We start from the raw sequence: 17,855 nt of genomic DNA on the forward strand, positions 1-17,855 counted from the left end.
TATATATGAGATATATGCCTGTGTTTACCATGCGATGATAGATTTAGGTGAACTTAAATCAATATAAGGCGTGCTCTAGAAAATCTAGAATAGGAATCGTTTCTTGCCTTGACAATAATATTATGAATAAAATCATGAGATTCTTGTGTTTATGAAACACGTAATTAAATATGAATTTTCAATTTTGAGAGAAAGGATGATTCTGTCAACAACAGATTTCTATCTGTAAGAAAGGGTTATTAAGTGACGCCTCTTGACAATGCTCCACCCGATCTGGGAATCATCTGATTATCGATTGTTGATTTGAAATATTTAATTTAAAAGGAAGAATCTCTTTATAATATGATTATGATTGTAACGTAATATAATCCCTCTATAATTAAATAATATCAAGTAGTAATTGGCCAATGATACAACGGGCTTGTGTCGGTCATAGCCTTCCAACATGATAGAAAGTAGTTCTTATTTTTAAATCATTGTCGGTTCGTGCTACAGCCGAGGGCTTTGATTTCGAAATAAGAAATACTTGTCTATTACATAGAGATGTGTACATTGAATTAGAATCTAAAGGTCGGTACGTGCCACATCCGTGGGCCGTTGGAGACTGATTCAATTGTACGAAATGTTGGGTTAGACTTGACTTAGAATATTGAGTTTGTCGTGCCACAGCCGTGGGCCGTTGGAGACTGATTCAATTATACGGAATGTTGGGTTAGACTTGACTTAGAATATTGAGTTTGTCGTGCCACAGCCGTGACTCAAGTATTCAAGAGGCTAAAGTTTGATTAGGGAATAACATAAGATGTAATTGACAAGAGTTGTCTGCCTATTGAACATTACATGGCGGTTCGTGCCACAGCCGAGGTTGTGTGATGGAATGTAGGATCCCTATTCCCACTAGCATTATGAATGCTTAATTTTTCACATAGGGGGTTGAATAAATTAGATGAACTAGTGGGAGCCACTTATGAATAAAGACCCGATTCATATAGTGTTTTTGAAATGATATTGAATATTTGCTAAGTGTTGTTATGTGTTTATCATTCACAGATTTACTATATTCGTTATGTCTTCTGCACTATCACTCCGGAGTATACTATATTCGTTATGTCTTCGTTATGTAATCTGTTTTGATTTCTTTGATATTAATAAAAGACTTGTTTTGTTTTTATTATGGGCTCTATCTATTTAAGTGTTTAAATAAGATATACCATAGTTTAGAGTAAAGCTTTTATGGATTTTGATGAGATCATAATAGTGAGACCTAAAAGATGATAACTCTAAACTTGAATAGTTCCCGGTCATAGGATTACTAACTGGTAATTAATAATCCGCAAAGATCGGTACATACTATGCTTGCTTCATTATGAAGGATGTCTGTTCTCATAGATATTTGTGTGGTGACACTATAGCTAGTATGTAGGTGCTTATTATAGAATAAGTTCCCTGAACATGACTCGCACAGCTGAACAACTGATGGAGTTCACTCACGTGTCAGCAGTTGTTCACATAGTGATAGTTGTACAAGTATCCTTAGACTTGAGGTCATCATAGTCATCTTGTGTACACTGAACTATGCTTTGGTTTAGTTCTTAGTCTCCAGGGACAATTATTAGGGCTCTACTGGGTATAGGAATTTGTACACGAAGATAATGTATGATCAATAAAGGATCTACCCCTTCCAGTGAAGGAAGAGAATGTTCAAAGCTGATCCACTTATGCTACTTCAGGAATCTCTGGCCAGAGTGAATGAAATTAGAAAGGAGTTTCTAATTTACATAGAACTGAGCATAGTGAATGGGAAAGCAAATGATTAAATTAGATAGGCTTGACACAAGATCCATGCCTTGTATTTAATCAGGACATTGGAGGGTAGAAGGAGTTAATTGTACGGTAACTATTCACTGACAGGTTCTTGGTATTCTAAGCAGTGAATTCATATTATCCGGATAGTCGCGATATGTTGAGAAGCATCACTCACGATGTAGAATAAATATAATTAATCAGTTAATTATATTTAGTGAATTTTAATATTCATATAAATAATTAATAAAAGTTTATTATTATTTATTTCTACTACCGGCATAATATTGAACCTACAGGGTCACACCATAAAAGAGTGTTTCCTTTGATGAATAATAAGAGAGAGAATTATTTTCTAAATAATTTAGAAAAAGAAATAATGATTAAAATAGTTTTAATTAATATTAAAGCATTTTATGAAGATAAAATGTGGGGGTTAAAATATATAAAGATATATTATAAAACCCTAAGAGAGTCCTATAAATAGAATGAGATGGATGGCTCATTTGACAAGATACACAACTTTGGTTTTGTGAAAACCCTAGCCTCCATCTTCTTCTTCTTCTCTCTCTCCCAAAACTCCATTTTTATAAAAGCTTAGTTTTATAAAAAGGTTCATCGAAGAGGATCATTCTTGGTGGATACCGGTAGAGTGCTTCACACACTGAGGAGCAACTGCTAGCACTCTAATTTTATAAAGCTTCGATTCACGAGGTATGGTTTCGATTCCTCAATTTTTCCCTTTTATATGTTTTTTTATATGTACGGTATATGGTTTTTACGGAATAATTGTTATCTCACGCTTCCGCTTATCTGTAAATTCCGTCAATAATTATGTTACATATCAATTAGAAGTTATCTTATAATTGTGTACTATATAAACACAGACGTTGGGTTTACACTATATGTGTTATCATTATCGAGAAGATTATACATTGTAACCTAGTAGCTCTTACTGATATTTATTCATCACTGAGAGAGAACAGTTCCATTGTAATAGAGTTTATCATATTGAATATATCCGTTTACTGTTACTTGTGTTCAAAGTCAATTTGATTGTAGTAACAATGTATTCAACCCCCTTCTACAGTGTTGTGTGACCTAACAACTGATGTAGTCCATATCTCTTCCACCACCTCACATTATATTACTGGTGATGCCAACATAGCATAGCTCAATTTGCATCCTTAAATAAAGTCCATCATTTTGTGATAGGCCTCAGAAGCAGTGATATTTTTGTTGACAAGTGCCAGAAAATTGTTCTTTTCATGTATAAAACCAGTTTGAGACACGATTTTTACAACAGGTACCATTGAAATGATGAAAGTAGTTACAGAGAAAGGTTTTAAGTTTTGGAGACGAAGAGAGTAGAAATTGCTTGAGAAAGATAAAAGTAAAAATGAAAAAGAAACTGGGCTTTTATACTATCTCATAATTGAACGATTAAAATATAAAAATAAAGGGACCAAAGAAATTTGCCCAAAATAGCTGTTTAAAAATGAATAAACTATATCAATTCTAGAAATTATCCATCGAGATATACTTACAGGCTGTAAGTAAATTCGACGAATGATAAATTGAATTAACGGCTATGATGAAAGCAATTCGACAGATGAAGATTAAACAGATTTCCGCCGAGATAAAAAGTACCTAGAATAATATTTGATTTTTCAACAGATAATTAAATTCGATGGATATTCATTTTCGGCGGATAATGAACATCTGTCGAGATGTAAATATTGACTTAGCCAAAATTTCATCTTTGATAAGAAAAATAAAATTTGATTCTGGATGCATTTCAAATTGCTTAGACATCAAAATAATTTAGGAATAATTAAGCATACCTAACTCACTTACCAACCTAGTAAAAGTGGATCCATCAAGTGGTTTGGTAAAGATGTCTGCAAGTTGCTTCTCACTTGGAAAAAAATGAAGTTCCACGTACCATTCATGACATGCTCTCGAATGAAATGGTACTTGATATCAATGTGCTTGGTTTATTGAATGTTGTACTGGATTTTCAGTAATTGCAATATCACTGGTGTTATCATCGAGAATATAAATCTTATCCACATGTAGTCCATAGTCAAACAATTGGTTTTTCATCTATAAAATATGTGCACAATAGCTGCCAGCAATAATATATTCAGCATCAGCTGTAGAAGTAGATACTGAATTTTTCTTTTTACTAAACCAGGATACTAGCTTATTTACTAGAAATTGACAGGTTCATATTGTACTTTTTCTATCAATTTTATGACCTGCATAATCTGCATCTGAGTAACCCATTAGATCAAAACCAGAATCTCTAGAATGCCAAGTTTTGGTGTTCCTTTGAGATATCTAAAAATTCTCTTTATATCTATTAAGTGAGATTCTCTAGGATCAACTTGAAATCTAGCACAAAGACAAGTAGCAAACATTATATCTTGCATACTGGCTATTAAATATAAAAGTGAGCCAACATGCCTCTATAACTTGAAATGTCCACAGACTTTTCAGTAGTGTTTAATTCAAGTTTAGTGGCAGTGGACATGGGAGTTTTTGCAGATATGCAATCCATTAAGTCAAACTTCTTTAAAAGATCATAAATATATTTGGTTTAACTAATGAATATTCCATCACTAACTTGCTTAACTTGCAAACCAAGAAAGTAAGTTAGTTCTCCCATCATGCTCATTTCATATTTACATTGCATCAATTTGGCAAACTTTTTGCAAAGATTCTCATCTGTAGAGCCAAATATAATATCATCTACATAAGTCTGAACAAGTATGCTAGAGCCATTAACATTTCTAAAGAAAAGAGTTTTATGTACAGTATCTCTTGTGAAGTGATTTTCTGAAAGAACTTTGACAAAGTGTCATACCGGGCTCTAGGTGCTTGCTTCAAACCATAAAGTGCTTTCAAGAGATAGGAGACATAATTTGGAAAATTGGGATCTTCAAAACCAGGAGGCTGACTGACATAGACTTCCTCCTCCAAGTCTCATTTTAGAAATATACTTTTGACATCCATTTGATAGACCTTGAAATTGGCATGGGTTGCATAGGCTAGAAAGATTCCGATTGCTTCAAGTCTTGCAACATGAGCAAATGTTTCATTAAAATCTATTGCTTCTTGTTGATAATAGCCCTTAGCAACCAATCTAGCTTTGTTCCTGACTACTATGCCATTTTCATCCATCTTATTTCTGAATACCCATTTGGTGTCAATAGGATTTTTACCTTTAGGGTTGGGTACCAGCTTCCATACCTTATTTCTCGTAAATTGGTTTAGCTCTTCCTGCATATCTAAAACCCAATCAGGATCCAACAAAGCTTCTTCTGCCTTTTTAGGCTCTTCCCGAGACAGGAAGCTGCTGTATAAACATTCTTCTTGGGTTGTTTTCCTAGTTTGCACTCTTGAAGATGCATCACCAATAATTAATTCAAATGGGTGATCTCTAGTCCATTTTCTTTGTTTTGGTAGATTAGCTCTAGATGAAGAGGCCTCATAATTTTCTTGATGTGTGACTAAGTTTTGATTAGAAGAAACTCCCCCTGAGTTTGTGGATCTTTGACTTGAAGTAGGGGTCCTTTCTAAGTGTGATCTGTATTAACTTTCAACTCATGTTGATGGTTCAACGGATGTTAATCTTTTCCTCTCGACGGATGATGCAGATTGTCTCTCGACGGATGATGCACTTTGTCTCTCGATCGATGTTGAATTATGTGCTTCATTTGTTGCTGACTTTTCTGCATTATCCTTAGAGATTATTTCTTGATCACTTTCATCTCCACTATCATCACAAATCATCTCAGTATTGTCAAATTTGAGGCTTTCATGGAAACCCTCATCTTGTAGTCCTTCAATCTTCTTATCATCAAACGCAACATGTACAGATTCCATAACAATGTTGGTTCTGAGATTGTAGACTATGTATGCTTTTCCAACTGTGTACCCAACAAAATACCCTCATCTGCTTTGGCATCAAACTTTCCATGCTGCTCAGTTTGATTCTTTAGAATATAACATTTGCAACCAAAGACACGAAGAAAGTTTTTTTGGCTGCCTATTCTTGAACAATTGATAGGATGTCATGCATTTTTCTTGATTGACCAAGGAAATGTTTTGAGTGTAACATGCAGTATTTTACAGCTTCTGCCCAAAAAATAAGGTAACTTTGATTCTTCCAGCATTGTCCTTGCAGCTTCGATAGGAGATCTATTCTTTCTTTCGCCACTCCATTTTATTGTAGACTTCTTGTTGCTGAAAACTCATGCATGATCCCATTCTCTTCACAAAATAATCTCATCATAGAATTCTTGAAGTTAGATCCATTGTCACTCCTGATTCTTCTAACTTGGAGATCAGGATGATTGTTGACTTGCCTTATGTGATTGATGATGATTTCACTAGCTTCATCTCTAGATTTGAGTCCAAGAGAACTTTGAGAGATCATCCATAATTAGTAGGCAATATCTTTTCTTTGAGATGGACAACACATTGACAGGTCCAAATAAATCCATATGCAGTAATTGTAAGGGTTCTTCAATTATTGATTCAAGCTTCTTTTTGAATGATGTCTTGATTTGATTTCCTGTCTGGCAGGCATCACACAATCCATCCTTTGAGAATTCCACTTGAGGAATGCCCCTTACCAAATATTTCCTGACTAGTTCATTCATATTCTTGAAGTTAAAATGGGACAGCTTCTTGTGTCATAGCCAACTTTCATCTTGACTTGTCTTGCTGAAAAGACAAGTGACAGATTCTATATTTGATGAGTTCAAGTCATCTAGATATACATTTCCTTTTCTCACTCCAGTGAGAGCCACTTTGTAGCTTTTCTTGTTGGTCACAACACATGCTTCATAGTTAAATGTTACTGAGTTGCCCTTATCACAAAGCTGGCTGATACTCAACAAATTATGCTTGGATCCATCCACTAGGGAAACTTCCTCAATGATGACATTGTCTTTAGAAATAAAGCCATATCCCACAATATATCCCTTGCTGTCATCTCCAAAATGATACTTGGGTTAGCTATCTCCTTGAACTTAGTGAGCAGGGTAGAATCACCAGTCATGTTCTTTGAGCACCCACTATCCAAATACCAGAGATTCCTTATGTTTTCCTGCACACATTAAAATCAAATAAAGTTAATTTTGATACCCCAAGTTTCCTTAGGTCCTGCCTTGTTAGCCTTTTTCTTAGGTTTCTTAGGCTTGTCCGCATTTGACTTAGGTATCTGAGATTCATGCATAGTCATTTAAGTAGAACCTTTAAAACCATTCATCATTGCAGTGCACAGATTGGTTAACATGGCATGGCATACTATGTGCAAACATGTAACGACTGGGAAATTACGCTTGTATTACATCATAATAAAGATAAATTATGTGTTTTACTATGCCATTTATGTGTAATTAATTATAAACCCCTAACTATGACCCCTAATTATATTTTCCGGGTACTAATTGGGTATTCTATTTCAAATTAAAAGCTTCATATTAAAAGTTATATGACCTGAACTATGTTTTAATAGCTGATATTTCAATTAACATAATTGGCCTTATTTTTTCAGAATGGCTTATACTATCGCATTACTCTGAACATCCAGTTATTTTATAAATTTTTTTGTTTCGCGAAAAATAACTTCTCCGGGCCCCTTCGGGTGTTAAAAGCCCCACAAAAACCATATTTTTATTTTATAAAATTATGAAACTTTTAATTATACCATTTCTTTGCATGTTTGAATTATTCACAATTTTTGGGAATTATTGGCATATATATTGTATATATTAAATATTTAAAAATTAGAAATTAATACTCAAAAATTATAAAATTATGGGCCAATTAATTTTAATAGATGTATAATTTGGGCCTTAATTTTAATTAGGAGTATTAATTTTACTACTATAAATAGCCTAATTTTTATTTAAATATTTATAATTAATTATTAAAAAAATCAGAAAAATACAAAATTCTCTGTAGTCGGGTTAGGGTTTAAGATTCGGGTCAGAAATTCAAGCAGTGATTTTGATAGATTTACGGCATCAAACACGGTTGCGTAAGTACTCAAAATGAGGCTTTTGATCTGTTCCTTCGATTTACAGCATTAATTTCATGTTTGGATTCGTATATTTTTTATTTTGATTTCTAGGGTTTATGTTTGAATTAGGGCTTTTCGATTCTAGCGTTATTGTGATGATTTGATGATTGGTATAACTTCTCTGTGATATTTGCAATCGATTAATGGTGGTTAATTGAACAAATGATTCCTGAATAGTAAAGTTCGATTATTAAGGTTTATGTGATTTTTTTTGTTTAATCATTTTTTATTTTAGAAGAATCTGAGATATGTTTGAGTATAGGGGTTTGATTGTATATATTATAACCTTTATTTTAAGCTATAGAATGTGAATTTTGGTGTACAAATATGAAAAATCGGGTGTTGGCCGGAATTCATGTCGGTTTGATCGGAGGTTGGAATTCGGGGATGATTCTGGTAATTGAACGATGTGTTTGTGATGTTGAAGTGATTTGCAATAGATTCCAGTCGAGAAACAAACCAAACAATGTTGGTTTTGGCCTGAATTTGACTGAACGGAATCGGGAAAACCCACCGGTAATTGGGAATTTTCCGGCCAGTTCTTCCTGACTCGTTTTGTTCATCTTAACCCGGTTGCAACCCCTTTTGCAACCCGGTTTTGATCGGTTTTGTCATAAATTTCATTGCTGACAACTATTTCTGGAATTTTTATTTTATTAAATATAAAAATCAGTTTTATTTATTTTATATTATGAATAATTCTGAAATATTTTCTAAAATTCAAAATTAATTAATTATTTAATTATTTATTATTTCTTTATTATTTAATAATTATTTAAAAATGATTAATTATTTTGATAATTAATGAAATTATTTTCAATAATTCATAATAAATTCATTTTAATTCCAAAAATTATGGAAAAATCATTTTTTATTCTGATTTTTCCTAAATAAATATTTAAAAATGTTCTTGAGGTTCAATAATTTTGAATAATTAATTATATTGAATAATAAATTAATTTATTCCTATTTATCGAATAATAATTAAACCGTTTGTCCGATTTAAACAAAACGAAAGCCCTTTTGACTTGGAAAATGATCTGTTTTCATTAAAAATAGTTTTAAATCCTAATTTCTTTTAGAAGCGAGTCGAGTTTTGATATTTATTTACGTATATGACTTACTAATTATAGAGATGAGTCCAATAAATTCCGAAAATTAGAAAACGAGCCGGATATTATCTAATAATGCGAATAACTAGTCGATTTTGATTCTAAAAATTATTTAAAACCTAGAATGATTATATGACTTATGTGCTATATGAACTATATGGTTGATCGAGTCCTATTTGTTAATAATTATTATACGAGTCAATTATAAGCATACTGGTATATGATAAAGGCTACGTGAAGTCGGTTTGAGACGCGATTGAGATACGAGTTGACTAAATAAGTATCTTTCTTTGATAGAGATGAAGCCAACAAGGCGGACTGAGCCAATGTTAGAGAACAGTGAAATATTTTTGGTAGATCACGTGAAAGGCAAGTTTTTCCCCTATTCTTAATTCAGAATAGTGAATTGCTTTCAGATTCTTTTCGCAGTTACACACTGATAACTCCTATTCACATACACTGATACAAAATTATTGATCTTCTATTCATATTTCATTTCAATTTCTGATTTCTCATAATTTATTGAATCCTCTATCATATTCCAATTGTTTATATAGATATACATACATATATCTTGATATATCCCGATGCTAGGATACATCAAAGAATACCGATCATTCTAGTTGCTCATCTGTGGATTGAATGGTGACGATTAGGATCAGGTATATACTTGATCCTAAGGACCAGGAATTAACCGGATCCTTGTGTTGGTTCGTGGCGCCTGGGTACCCGAATGGATCTATACATTGAGGTATAGATCTGCACTGTATCCTGACTGATCAGCAGGATATAGGTGTGAACTTGTGTCCAATCTAGTTTATTGTTACTCGCTAATAGTGGCCTTCATTCGCTCTTACAAAAATACACAGTTTCCGAGATAATCAGATTACCAGTTCATTTAGTTTTCTTATAACACTGTATATATATATCGTGGACTTGTTGAGCAAATTTTGGCTCTCCCCCTTTGTTATTTTTCACCTTGTTGTTTTCAGTTAAGAAGGAAAATAAAACCTATCCAGACTCGCCTGGTAAAGAAACGTATCAAGTAGCGGGATCCTCTAATACCAAAAGTGATGATCCCAATCCAAAAAGAGGGTTTTGAGTTACCTGAGCAGGTGTTGTGTAGATAGATGTGGTGTGTGTTTGAATAAAAATAAATTTAGTTTAAAACTTGTTTAGACAATGGTTTGTAATAAAGAGAGTTCTTGGGAATTTAAATTTGGTTTGTAATAAATGTAGTGTGTTGTTTTTGTTTTCATACCTCAACCTGAAAAGATCCTGATTAGAATGTAAAGGGGTTAGATATATGTTTGCATAATTATTATACAGGTTTATATTGGTTTGGTGATTAGAAAGTAACCCCCGAATCTAGACCCCGGATTTGGAGGGCGTTACAGTTGATATCAGAGCTGTATATTTTGGTCCCTTAAACAAGAACATTATGAGTAAGATAAGATAGGAAGATCACATAAGATAGGAATAGGAATGTTAGGATTTAGATAGTCTTATATTAGGAATTTATAAGTTTTTAGAATGCTGAGTAACCCCTGTTTTCTTTCTTTTCTATATTATCAGATGGCATCATCAACATCTTCTGAGAGGACCGTTACCGGACCGGTTGCACCAGTGATACCCCTAGTGTCATTTGAGATTCCAACACAGATACCTCCACTAGAGATACCACAGGAGCCAACATTACCATCCCCTTAGCAGCTCTAATATCCTGACATGTTTGATCCGAGCTAGGTGGAGCATGTATGAAGGAGTCAGATGCAATGGAGTTTTTTGAGCCGTTGATACCACCTCCCTTACCTGTAGAGTATCAGTCTATACCTAAGGTTGAGGTAGAGTTTCCACCAATCGCAGTACTACCTCCTATGCCAATATATGCTCCAGTTCTAGAGGTATTTCAGATGGCCCTGATCGAGGGGATGGGAGAGCATGATGTGGGATTACAGTTAGGATTACCTCAGCAGGGTGTCGCTGGGATACCCAGGGTTTAGTCACAAGAGTCATTTGGACAGGTCAGAGAGCTGCACATGGTACCGTATCATTAGTATAGTGTTGTGAGAGAGGATGTACAGTATTGGAGATCTCACTGCATAGAGATTATGGGATTATTTGACCAGAGGGATAGAGGACCGTTAGTCGCCCTCCAGCCAGATTATCTGATGAGGCAGAAGCTACAGCAGACATTTTACAGTGCTTTGCTTGAGTTGGATGCATTGATACATGATGGGCCACATACCTATGCAGAGTTTCATAGAGCCACCAGTCTTGCTCAGTCGGTTATTGAGACTCTTCGACAGGAGTTGGGCCATATTCCACCAGGTTTTTGAGATATGACAGTTGGGCCAGAGATGTCCTAAAAGGAAAAGGGATAAGGAAATTTTCAGAACTGTTCTAACAGGAAATGGGATTTCAGGCTCGGATGAATATGAATTTTAAAAGAATAAGACAAGGCAATCAGAGGATAGGTAATCATTTCCAAGCTCCGAACCAGTAGGAAATTGTTAAACCACTAGTGCCATACTACAAGACATGTGGTCAGAAACATACGGGCGTCTGCAGCAAAACAAACGTTACCTACTTCAAGTGTAAACATAAGGGGCACTACTCCAATGAATGCCCAACAAGCAGAACATGTGTTACTTGCTTCTAGTGTAGGAAGAAAGGGCATGTTTCAAGGGATTGTAGAGGACCATCAATGGCGGTCAGTGTTAGCATTACCTCCACCACCACAGCAGAGTCTATATAATGCAAGGACTTTTAATATGACTATAAAAGAAACTGTGCAGAGTCCTAGTATGATTGCATGTACGATTTCTGTGAACTCGGTTAATGCAAAAGTATGATTGATTCCGGAGTCACGAGATCCTTTATTTCTGAAAAAATTATTGATAAGATATGTTGTGAAATTCAACGATTGGGCGAGACGTTAATTATAAAATTAGCGAATGATGACCCGGTGCCTGTAAATCAAGTGTATCCCGCGTGTGATATCGAAATAGTTGGACATCACTTCTCAGTTGACTTGATACCTTTCAAGTTAAATGAGTTTGATGATTCTAGGGATGGAATGGTTAGCCGGTAGTAATGTTCAGATCGCTTATGCGAATAAAAAGTGAAATTGCGAATGACGGAAAATGCAACGGTAATATTTAAATGTAAGAAACAGCGGAAAAAGTTCCTGACAATGATGCAGACTAAATGATTGTTACGACAAGGATATAAAGTTTATTTAACTTATGTGTTGGATATTGAAAAAGAATATCCGAAGATAAAAGATATTTCTGTTGTGTGTGAATTTCCTGATGTCTTTCTAGGTGAACTTTCAGGGTTATCGCCTGATCGAGAAATTGGGTTTACTATTGATTTAGCACCAGGAACGGAACCAGTTTCGAAAACTCCGTATCGAATGGCACTAGTTGAAATGAAAGAATTGGCAACACAATTGCAAGATCTTCTAGATAAAGGAATTATAAGACCTAGTATATCCTCATAGGGTGCACCGGTATTATTTGTTAAGAAAAAAGATGGCAGTATACGACTATGTATTGATTATCGTGAACTGAATAAGTTGACGATCAAGAATAAATATCATCTACCATGGATCGATGATTTATTTAATCAGCTAGAATGGTCCGCATGGTTTTCTAAGATAGATCTGAGGTCAGGATATTATCAACTGATGATTAATGCCGAAGATATTCCCAAGACTGCTTTTAATACCAGATATGGACATTATGAATTCCTCGTAATGACATTCGGTTTGACTAACGCATCAGCTGCATTCATGGATTTGATGAACAGGGTATTCAAGAGGTACTTGGACATATTTGTAATCGTATTTATTGATGACTGATAAGTGGCATTTTATACCACTTAGAACGTCTTATAATAGCTTAAATTGGTGTCTTGAAATCAAGTATTTTGTGTATTTGATGCGTTTTTCTAGTGTTTGTGCATTTCAGGGTATTAGTTGCATTTCGGGAGAGGATTCATCAATAATAAGCCTTGGCATGTGTTTAGCATTGCAAGTGGGAAGATAGGAGCAGATTGCAGCGAAGAAACAGAGCAAAACAGAGCATTTTCCAGTAGGGAACTGAGCGCCCGCTCAGGAATGCTGAGCGGCCGCGCAGGGTCGTATTTTTAGATTAATTATTTTAGACTCCTATTTTTATTTGGCTTCCAACTTCTGAGTTATCTGGGTTTTATGGGACTCCTATAAAAGTAGATTTCAGAGACGTTTCACAGAGGTTGGATCATTGTATTAATCAAGGAGCGAAGGAGATAAGGAAGAAGACCGTTTTAGCACACCACAACGAAGAGGAAGCATATTTTCTTGTGATTCTTTATTTCGTTGTAACGTTGGATGCTAGTTTTCTTTACTTTGAACCTATTTACTCTTGTGACATACTCTGGTTTAATATAAGTATTTTAGTTATTATTCTCGTATGTTATTATCATGTTTTCTTATGAACCCAGGATGACGATGAGTGCTATCATGGGCTAATCGTGATCATGGGGTCGTAAAGGATTTACTGTGGAGTTCTTCAGTTAGTTGTTTAATACCTTAGTGTGTGATGATTGTATGATATCTAGTATTGGTTGTGCGTATTCGTCTTATGTGCGTCGCGAACATAGAAGATAGGGTGTTAATCTCTTGTGAAGCGACGGTGGATCTTGAGATTTAGAACTTGTCATGCTAACATAGATTCATGTACGAGTATGCATGATTAGTGGGTAACTCTAACCATTTTATTCGCCCTCTGTAATCAAAAGGAATGACTTGTGCTTAAATCGTTATGTTGTCAATTTCTGTAGACATATAGGGACTCAACATAATTGATTCCTATTCAACTTCTATCTTAATTGTGGATGTTTGGTAGAATGGTTTAGTACAATGAAAGTTGGCTTTTATCAGTTTCATGTTATTCGATTCATATCATCACTGTTGCATGCTAAGGGTAATAACAATAGCTATTGAAGGAAGTAGTAATGAAGTTGTGATCTCATGAGTGTTTTAATATTGTTAATTTAAGTGTTAATTAAGTGCGTAATTCTAGTAGTTAATTGTAGTTAATAATTAGTTAATCAAATCTAAGTGTTATTGTCTTAACATCGAGAAGTAATCATACATTGGTGAGTGAGTTTAATTGAACATAATTAGTCTGAGTCTCTGTGGGAAAGAACTAGAAAGTATAATATATTACTTGCGAACGCGTATACTTTCGTGTTCTTGATATTTCGAAGAAGATAGATTTTGAAGATTCGGATTCAGGAAGTGAGCAGAAAGAACCTTTAATCATGGGTGATCGTATTGTTCCGGCAGATCCAGCTCTTATGGACTTTTCTCGGCCTAAAATTGATGACATTCAGTCAAGCATTCTTCATCCAGCTATTCAGGCTAAGACCTTTGAAATCAAGCCGGGCACTATTCAGATGGTACGGAATTCTGTTTCGTTCGGAGGTGCTGCGACTGAAGACCCCAACATGCACATAAGGAATTTTGTCGAGATCTGCAGTACTTTCAAATATAATGGTGTGACTGATGAGGCTATCAAGCTGAGGCTTTTCCCATTCTCTCTAAGGGATAAAGCTAAGGACTGGTTACATTCTAAACCAGATGGGTCTATCACTACTTGGCAAGATCTTGCGTAAAAGTTTCTGGTGAAGTTTTATCCAATGGGCAAGACTGCGGCTATGAGGAGTGCTCTTACTCAGTTTGTGCAGCAACCTACAGAATCTATGTGCGAAGCTTGGGAGCGCTACAAGGAGATGTTGAGAAAGTGTCCACATCATGGAATGCCTGATTGGATGGTGATCACTGGTTTCTATAATGGTTTGGGGGCCCAATCTCGGCCCATGCTCGATGCAGCAACTGGAGGCACCTTGTGGGCCAAAAACTATACTGAGGCTTATAATATTATTGAGACTATGGCTGCAAATGAGCATCAAAACCCAACTCAAAGGATGATTCCTGGAAAGGTAGCAGGTATTCTGGAAGTCGATGCAGCTACAGCTATTACAGCGCAGCTCCAAGCGCTGTCTATGAAGGTCGATTCTCTAACTACCTATGGAGTCAATCAGATTGTTATGGTCTGTGAGCTTTGTGCAGGTTCTCATGCTACGGATCAGTATTCTCTTGTTAACGAATCTATTCAGTATGTGAACAATTATCAGCGACAACAGCAGCCTGTGCCAGCTACTTATCATCCTAATAACAGAAATCATCCAAATTTCAGCTGGAGTAATAATCAAAATGCTATTCAGCAACCATATCAGCAAGGCGTAAGTAAACAGTTCAGTCCACTGGGATTCCAGCAACCATAACATTATGCTCAAAGGTAATCATATCCTCAACAAGGAAGTGCAACTCCACCCTATAGTGCTGATTTTGAGGAACTTAAGCTGTTGTGCAAAAGTCAGGCGGTTTCTATCAAGACCTTGGAAAATCAAATCGATCAAATAGCCAATGCAGTGCTCAATCATCAACCTGGCATACTTCCCAGTGACACAAAGTACCATGCAGGAAGGAAGCTAAAGAGCAAGTCAAGGCTATTACCTTAAGGTCTGGAAAAGTTGCTGATGCTGAAAAAGCAAAAAAAGGAGAAGCTGAAGTTGGTGATGAAGAAGCTAAGAAAAAGGAGAAAGCGGCGGAACCAAGGAAGAAAACTGTTGAACACACTCTTCCTGAGGGTAATATAGGGGAGAAACAGCTCTATCCTCCACCACATTTCCCTAAGAGATTGCAGCAACAAAAGCTGGATAAACAATTCGGTAAGTTTCTGGAGGTGTTCAGGAAACTTCACATCAATATACCTTTCGCTGAGGCTCTGGAGCAAATGCCTAGTTATGCGAGATTTATGAAGAGTATTCTTTCAAGGAAGGTGAAACTGGATGATCTTGAGACCGTTGCTCTAACGGAAGAATGCAGTGCTGTGCTGCAACAAAAGTTACCTCCAAAGCTTAAAGATCCAGGTAGCTTCACCATTCTTTGCACCATTGGCAAGTTGTCTTTTGACAAGTGCCTTTGTGATTTGGGAGCAAGCATCAATCTGATGCCGTTGTCGATCTTTAAAAAGTTGAATTTTCCTGATCCAAAGCCCACCTACATGTCTCTACAATTGGCTGATCATTCTATTACTTACCCAAGAGGAATAGTGGAGGATGTGCTAGTAAAGGTGGATAAGCTCTTCTTTCCTACAGACTTTGTTATTCTGGATTTCGAGGAAGATAAGAAGATTCCCATAATCTTGGGGAGACCTTTCTTGGCTACCGGCCGTACCTTGATAGATGTGCAGAAAGGTGAACTTACTATGCGGGTGCAGGATCAAGATGTTACATTTAATGTATTCAAAGTAATGAAATTCCCTACAGAAGATGAGGAGTGCTTAAAAGTGGATTTGATTGATTCTATGGTTACTTCAGAACTCGATCATATGCTAATGTCTGATGTATTAGAGAAGGCCTTAGTGGGGGATTTCGACAGTTATGATGAGGATGGCAATGAGCAACTACAATATCTTAATGCTTCTCCCTGGAGGCGAAAGCTAGACATGCCATTTGAATCTCTTGGTACTTCTGACCTCAAAAATGCTGAAGGAAAGCTCAAACCATCGATTGAGGAAGCACCTACCTTGGAGCTTAAGCCATTGCCTGAACACTTGAGGTATGCTTTTTTAGGTGATGCATCTACTTTACCTGTTATTATTACATCTAACCTTTCAGGTAGTGAGGAGGACAAGCTCTTACGGATTTTGAGAGAATTCAAATCGGCTATCGGATGGACTATAGAAGACATCAAAGGGATCAACCCTTCATATTGCATGCATAAGATTCTGCTAGAAGAGGGTAGTAAGCCGACTGTTGAGCAACAGCGCAGACTTAATCCTATCATGACAGAAGTGGTGAAGAAAGAAATTCTGAAGTGGCTGGATGCAGGAATCATTTATCCTATTACTAACAGTTCTTGGGTGAGCCCCGTGCAATGTGTACCTAAGAAAGGAGGTATCACTGTGGTAGCAAATGAGAAGAATGAGCTCATCCCCACTCGAACAGTCACAGGATGGAGAGTATTCATGGATTACAGAAAGTTGAACAAGGCCACAGGGAAGGATCACTTCCCGCTTCCGTTTATTGAGCAGATGCTTGACAGGTTGGTCGGTCATGAGTATTATTGTCTTCTGGATGGCTATTCAGGGTATAATCAGATTTGTATTGCACCAGAGGATCAAAAAAAGACTACCTTCACTTGTCCATTTGGCACGTTTGCTTTTCGTAGAGTTTCGTTTGGATTATGCGGCGCACCGGCCACTTTTCAGAGATGTATGATGGCTATATTCTCTGACATGACTGGAATTAATATCGAGATGTTCATGGACGCTTCTCCATCTTTGGACATTCGTATGATGAATGTTTGAATAATCTTCGTGCAATACTCAAAAGGTGTGTGGAAACTAATTTGGTGCTCAATTGGGAAAAATGTCATTTTATGGTGCGTGAAGGCATTATTCTTGGGCATAAGGTCTCTAGCAAGGGTCTTGAGGTGGACAAATCCAAGGTGGGAGTCATTGAAAATCTTCCACCCCCTATTTCTGTGAAAGGAATCCGTAGTTTTCTTGGTCATGTAGGTTTTTTATCGGCGTTTCATCAAGGACTTTTCGAAGATATTTAAGCCGTTGTAAAACTTGCTTGAGAAGGATGTACCTTTCAAATTCGATGATGACTGTTTAACGGCATTCGAGACTCTTAAGAAGAGTTTGATAACTGCACCAGTTATAACAGCACCTGATTGGACAGAGCCTTTTGAGATGATGTGTGATGCAAGTGATTATGCG

General features: G+C 36.1%; 1 non-coding gene across 1 annotated transcript; it reads right to left on the minus strand.

The window, feature by feature from the left end:
• Positions 1-14,715: 14,715 nt before the first annotated feature.
• On the minus strand, positions 14,716-14,822 carry LOC141687659 (small nucleolar RNA R71). Its single transcript, XR_012561148.1, has one exon. It is a non-coding gene; the product is annotated as a small nucleolar RNA R71 (small nucleolar RNA).
• Positions 14,823-17,855: the final 3,033 nt, after the last annotated feature.

Source organism: Apium graveolens, chromosome 9 (assembly GCF_009905375.1).
Source record: "Apium graveolens cultivar Ventura chromosome 9, ASM990537v1, whole genome shotgun sequence".
Taxonomy (NCBI): Eukaryota; Viridiplantae; Streptophyta; class Magnoliopsida; order Apiales; family Apiaceae; genus Apium; species Apium graveolens.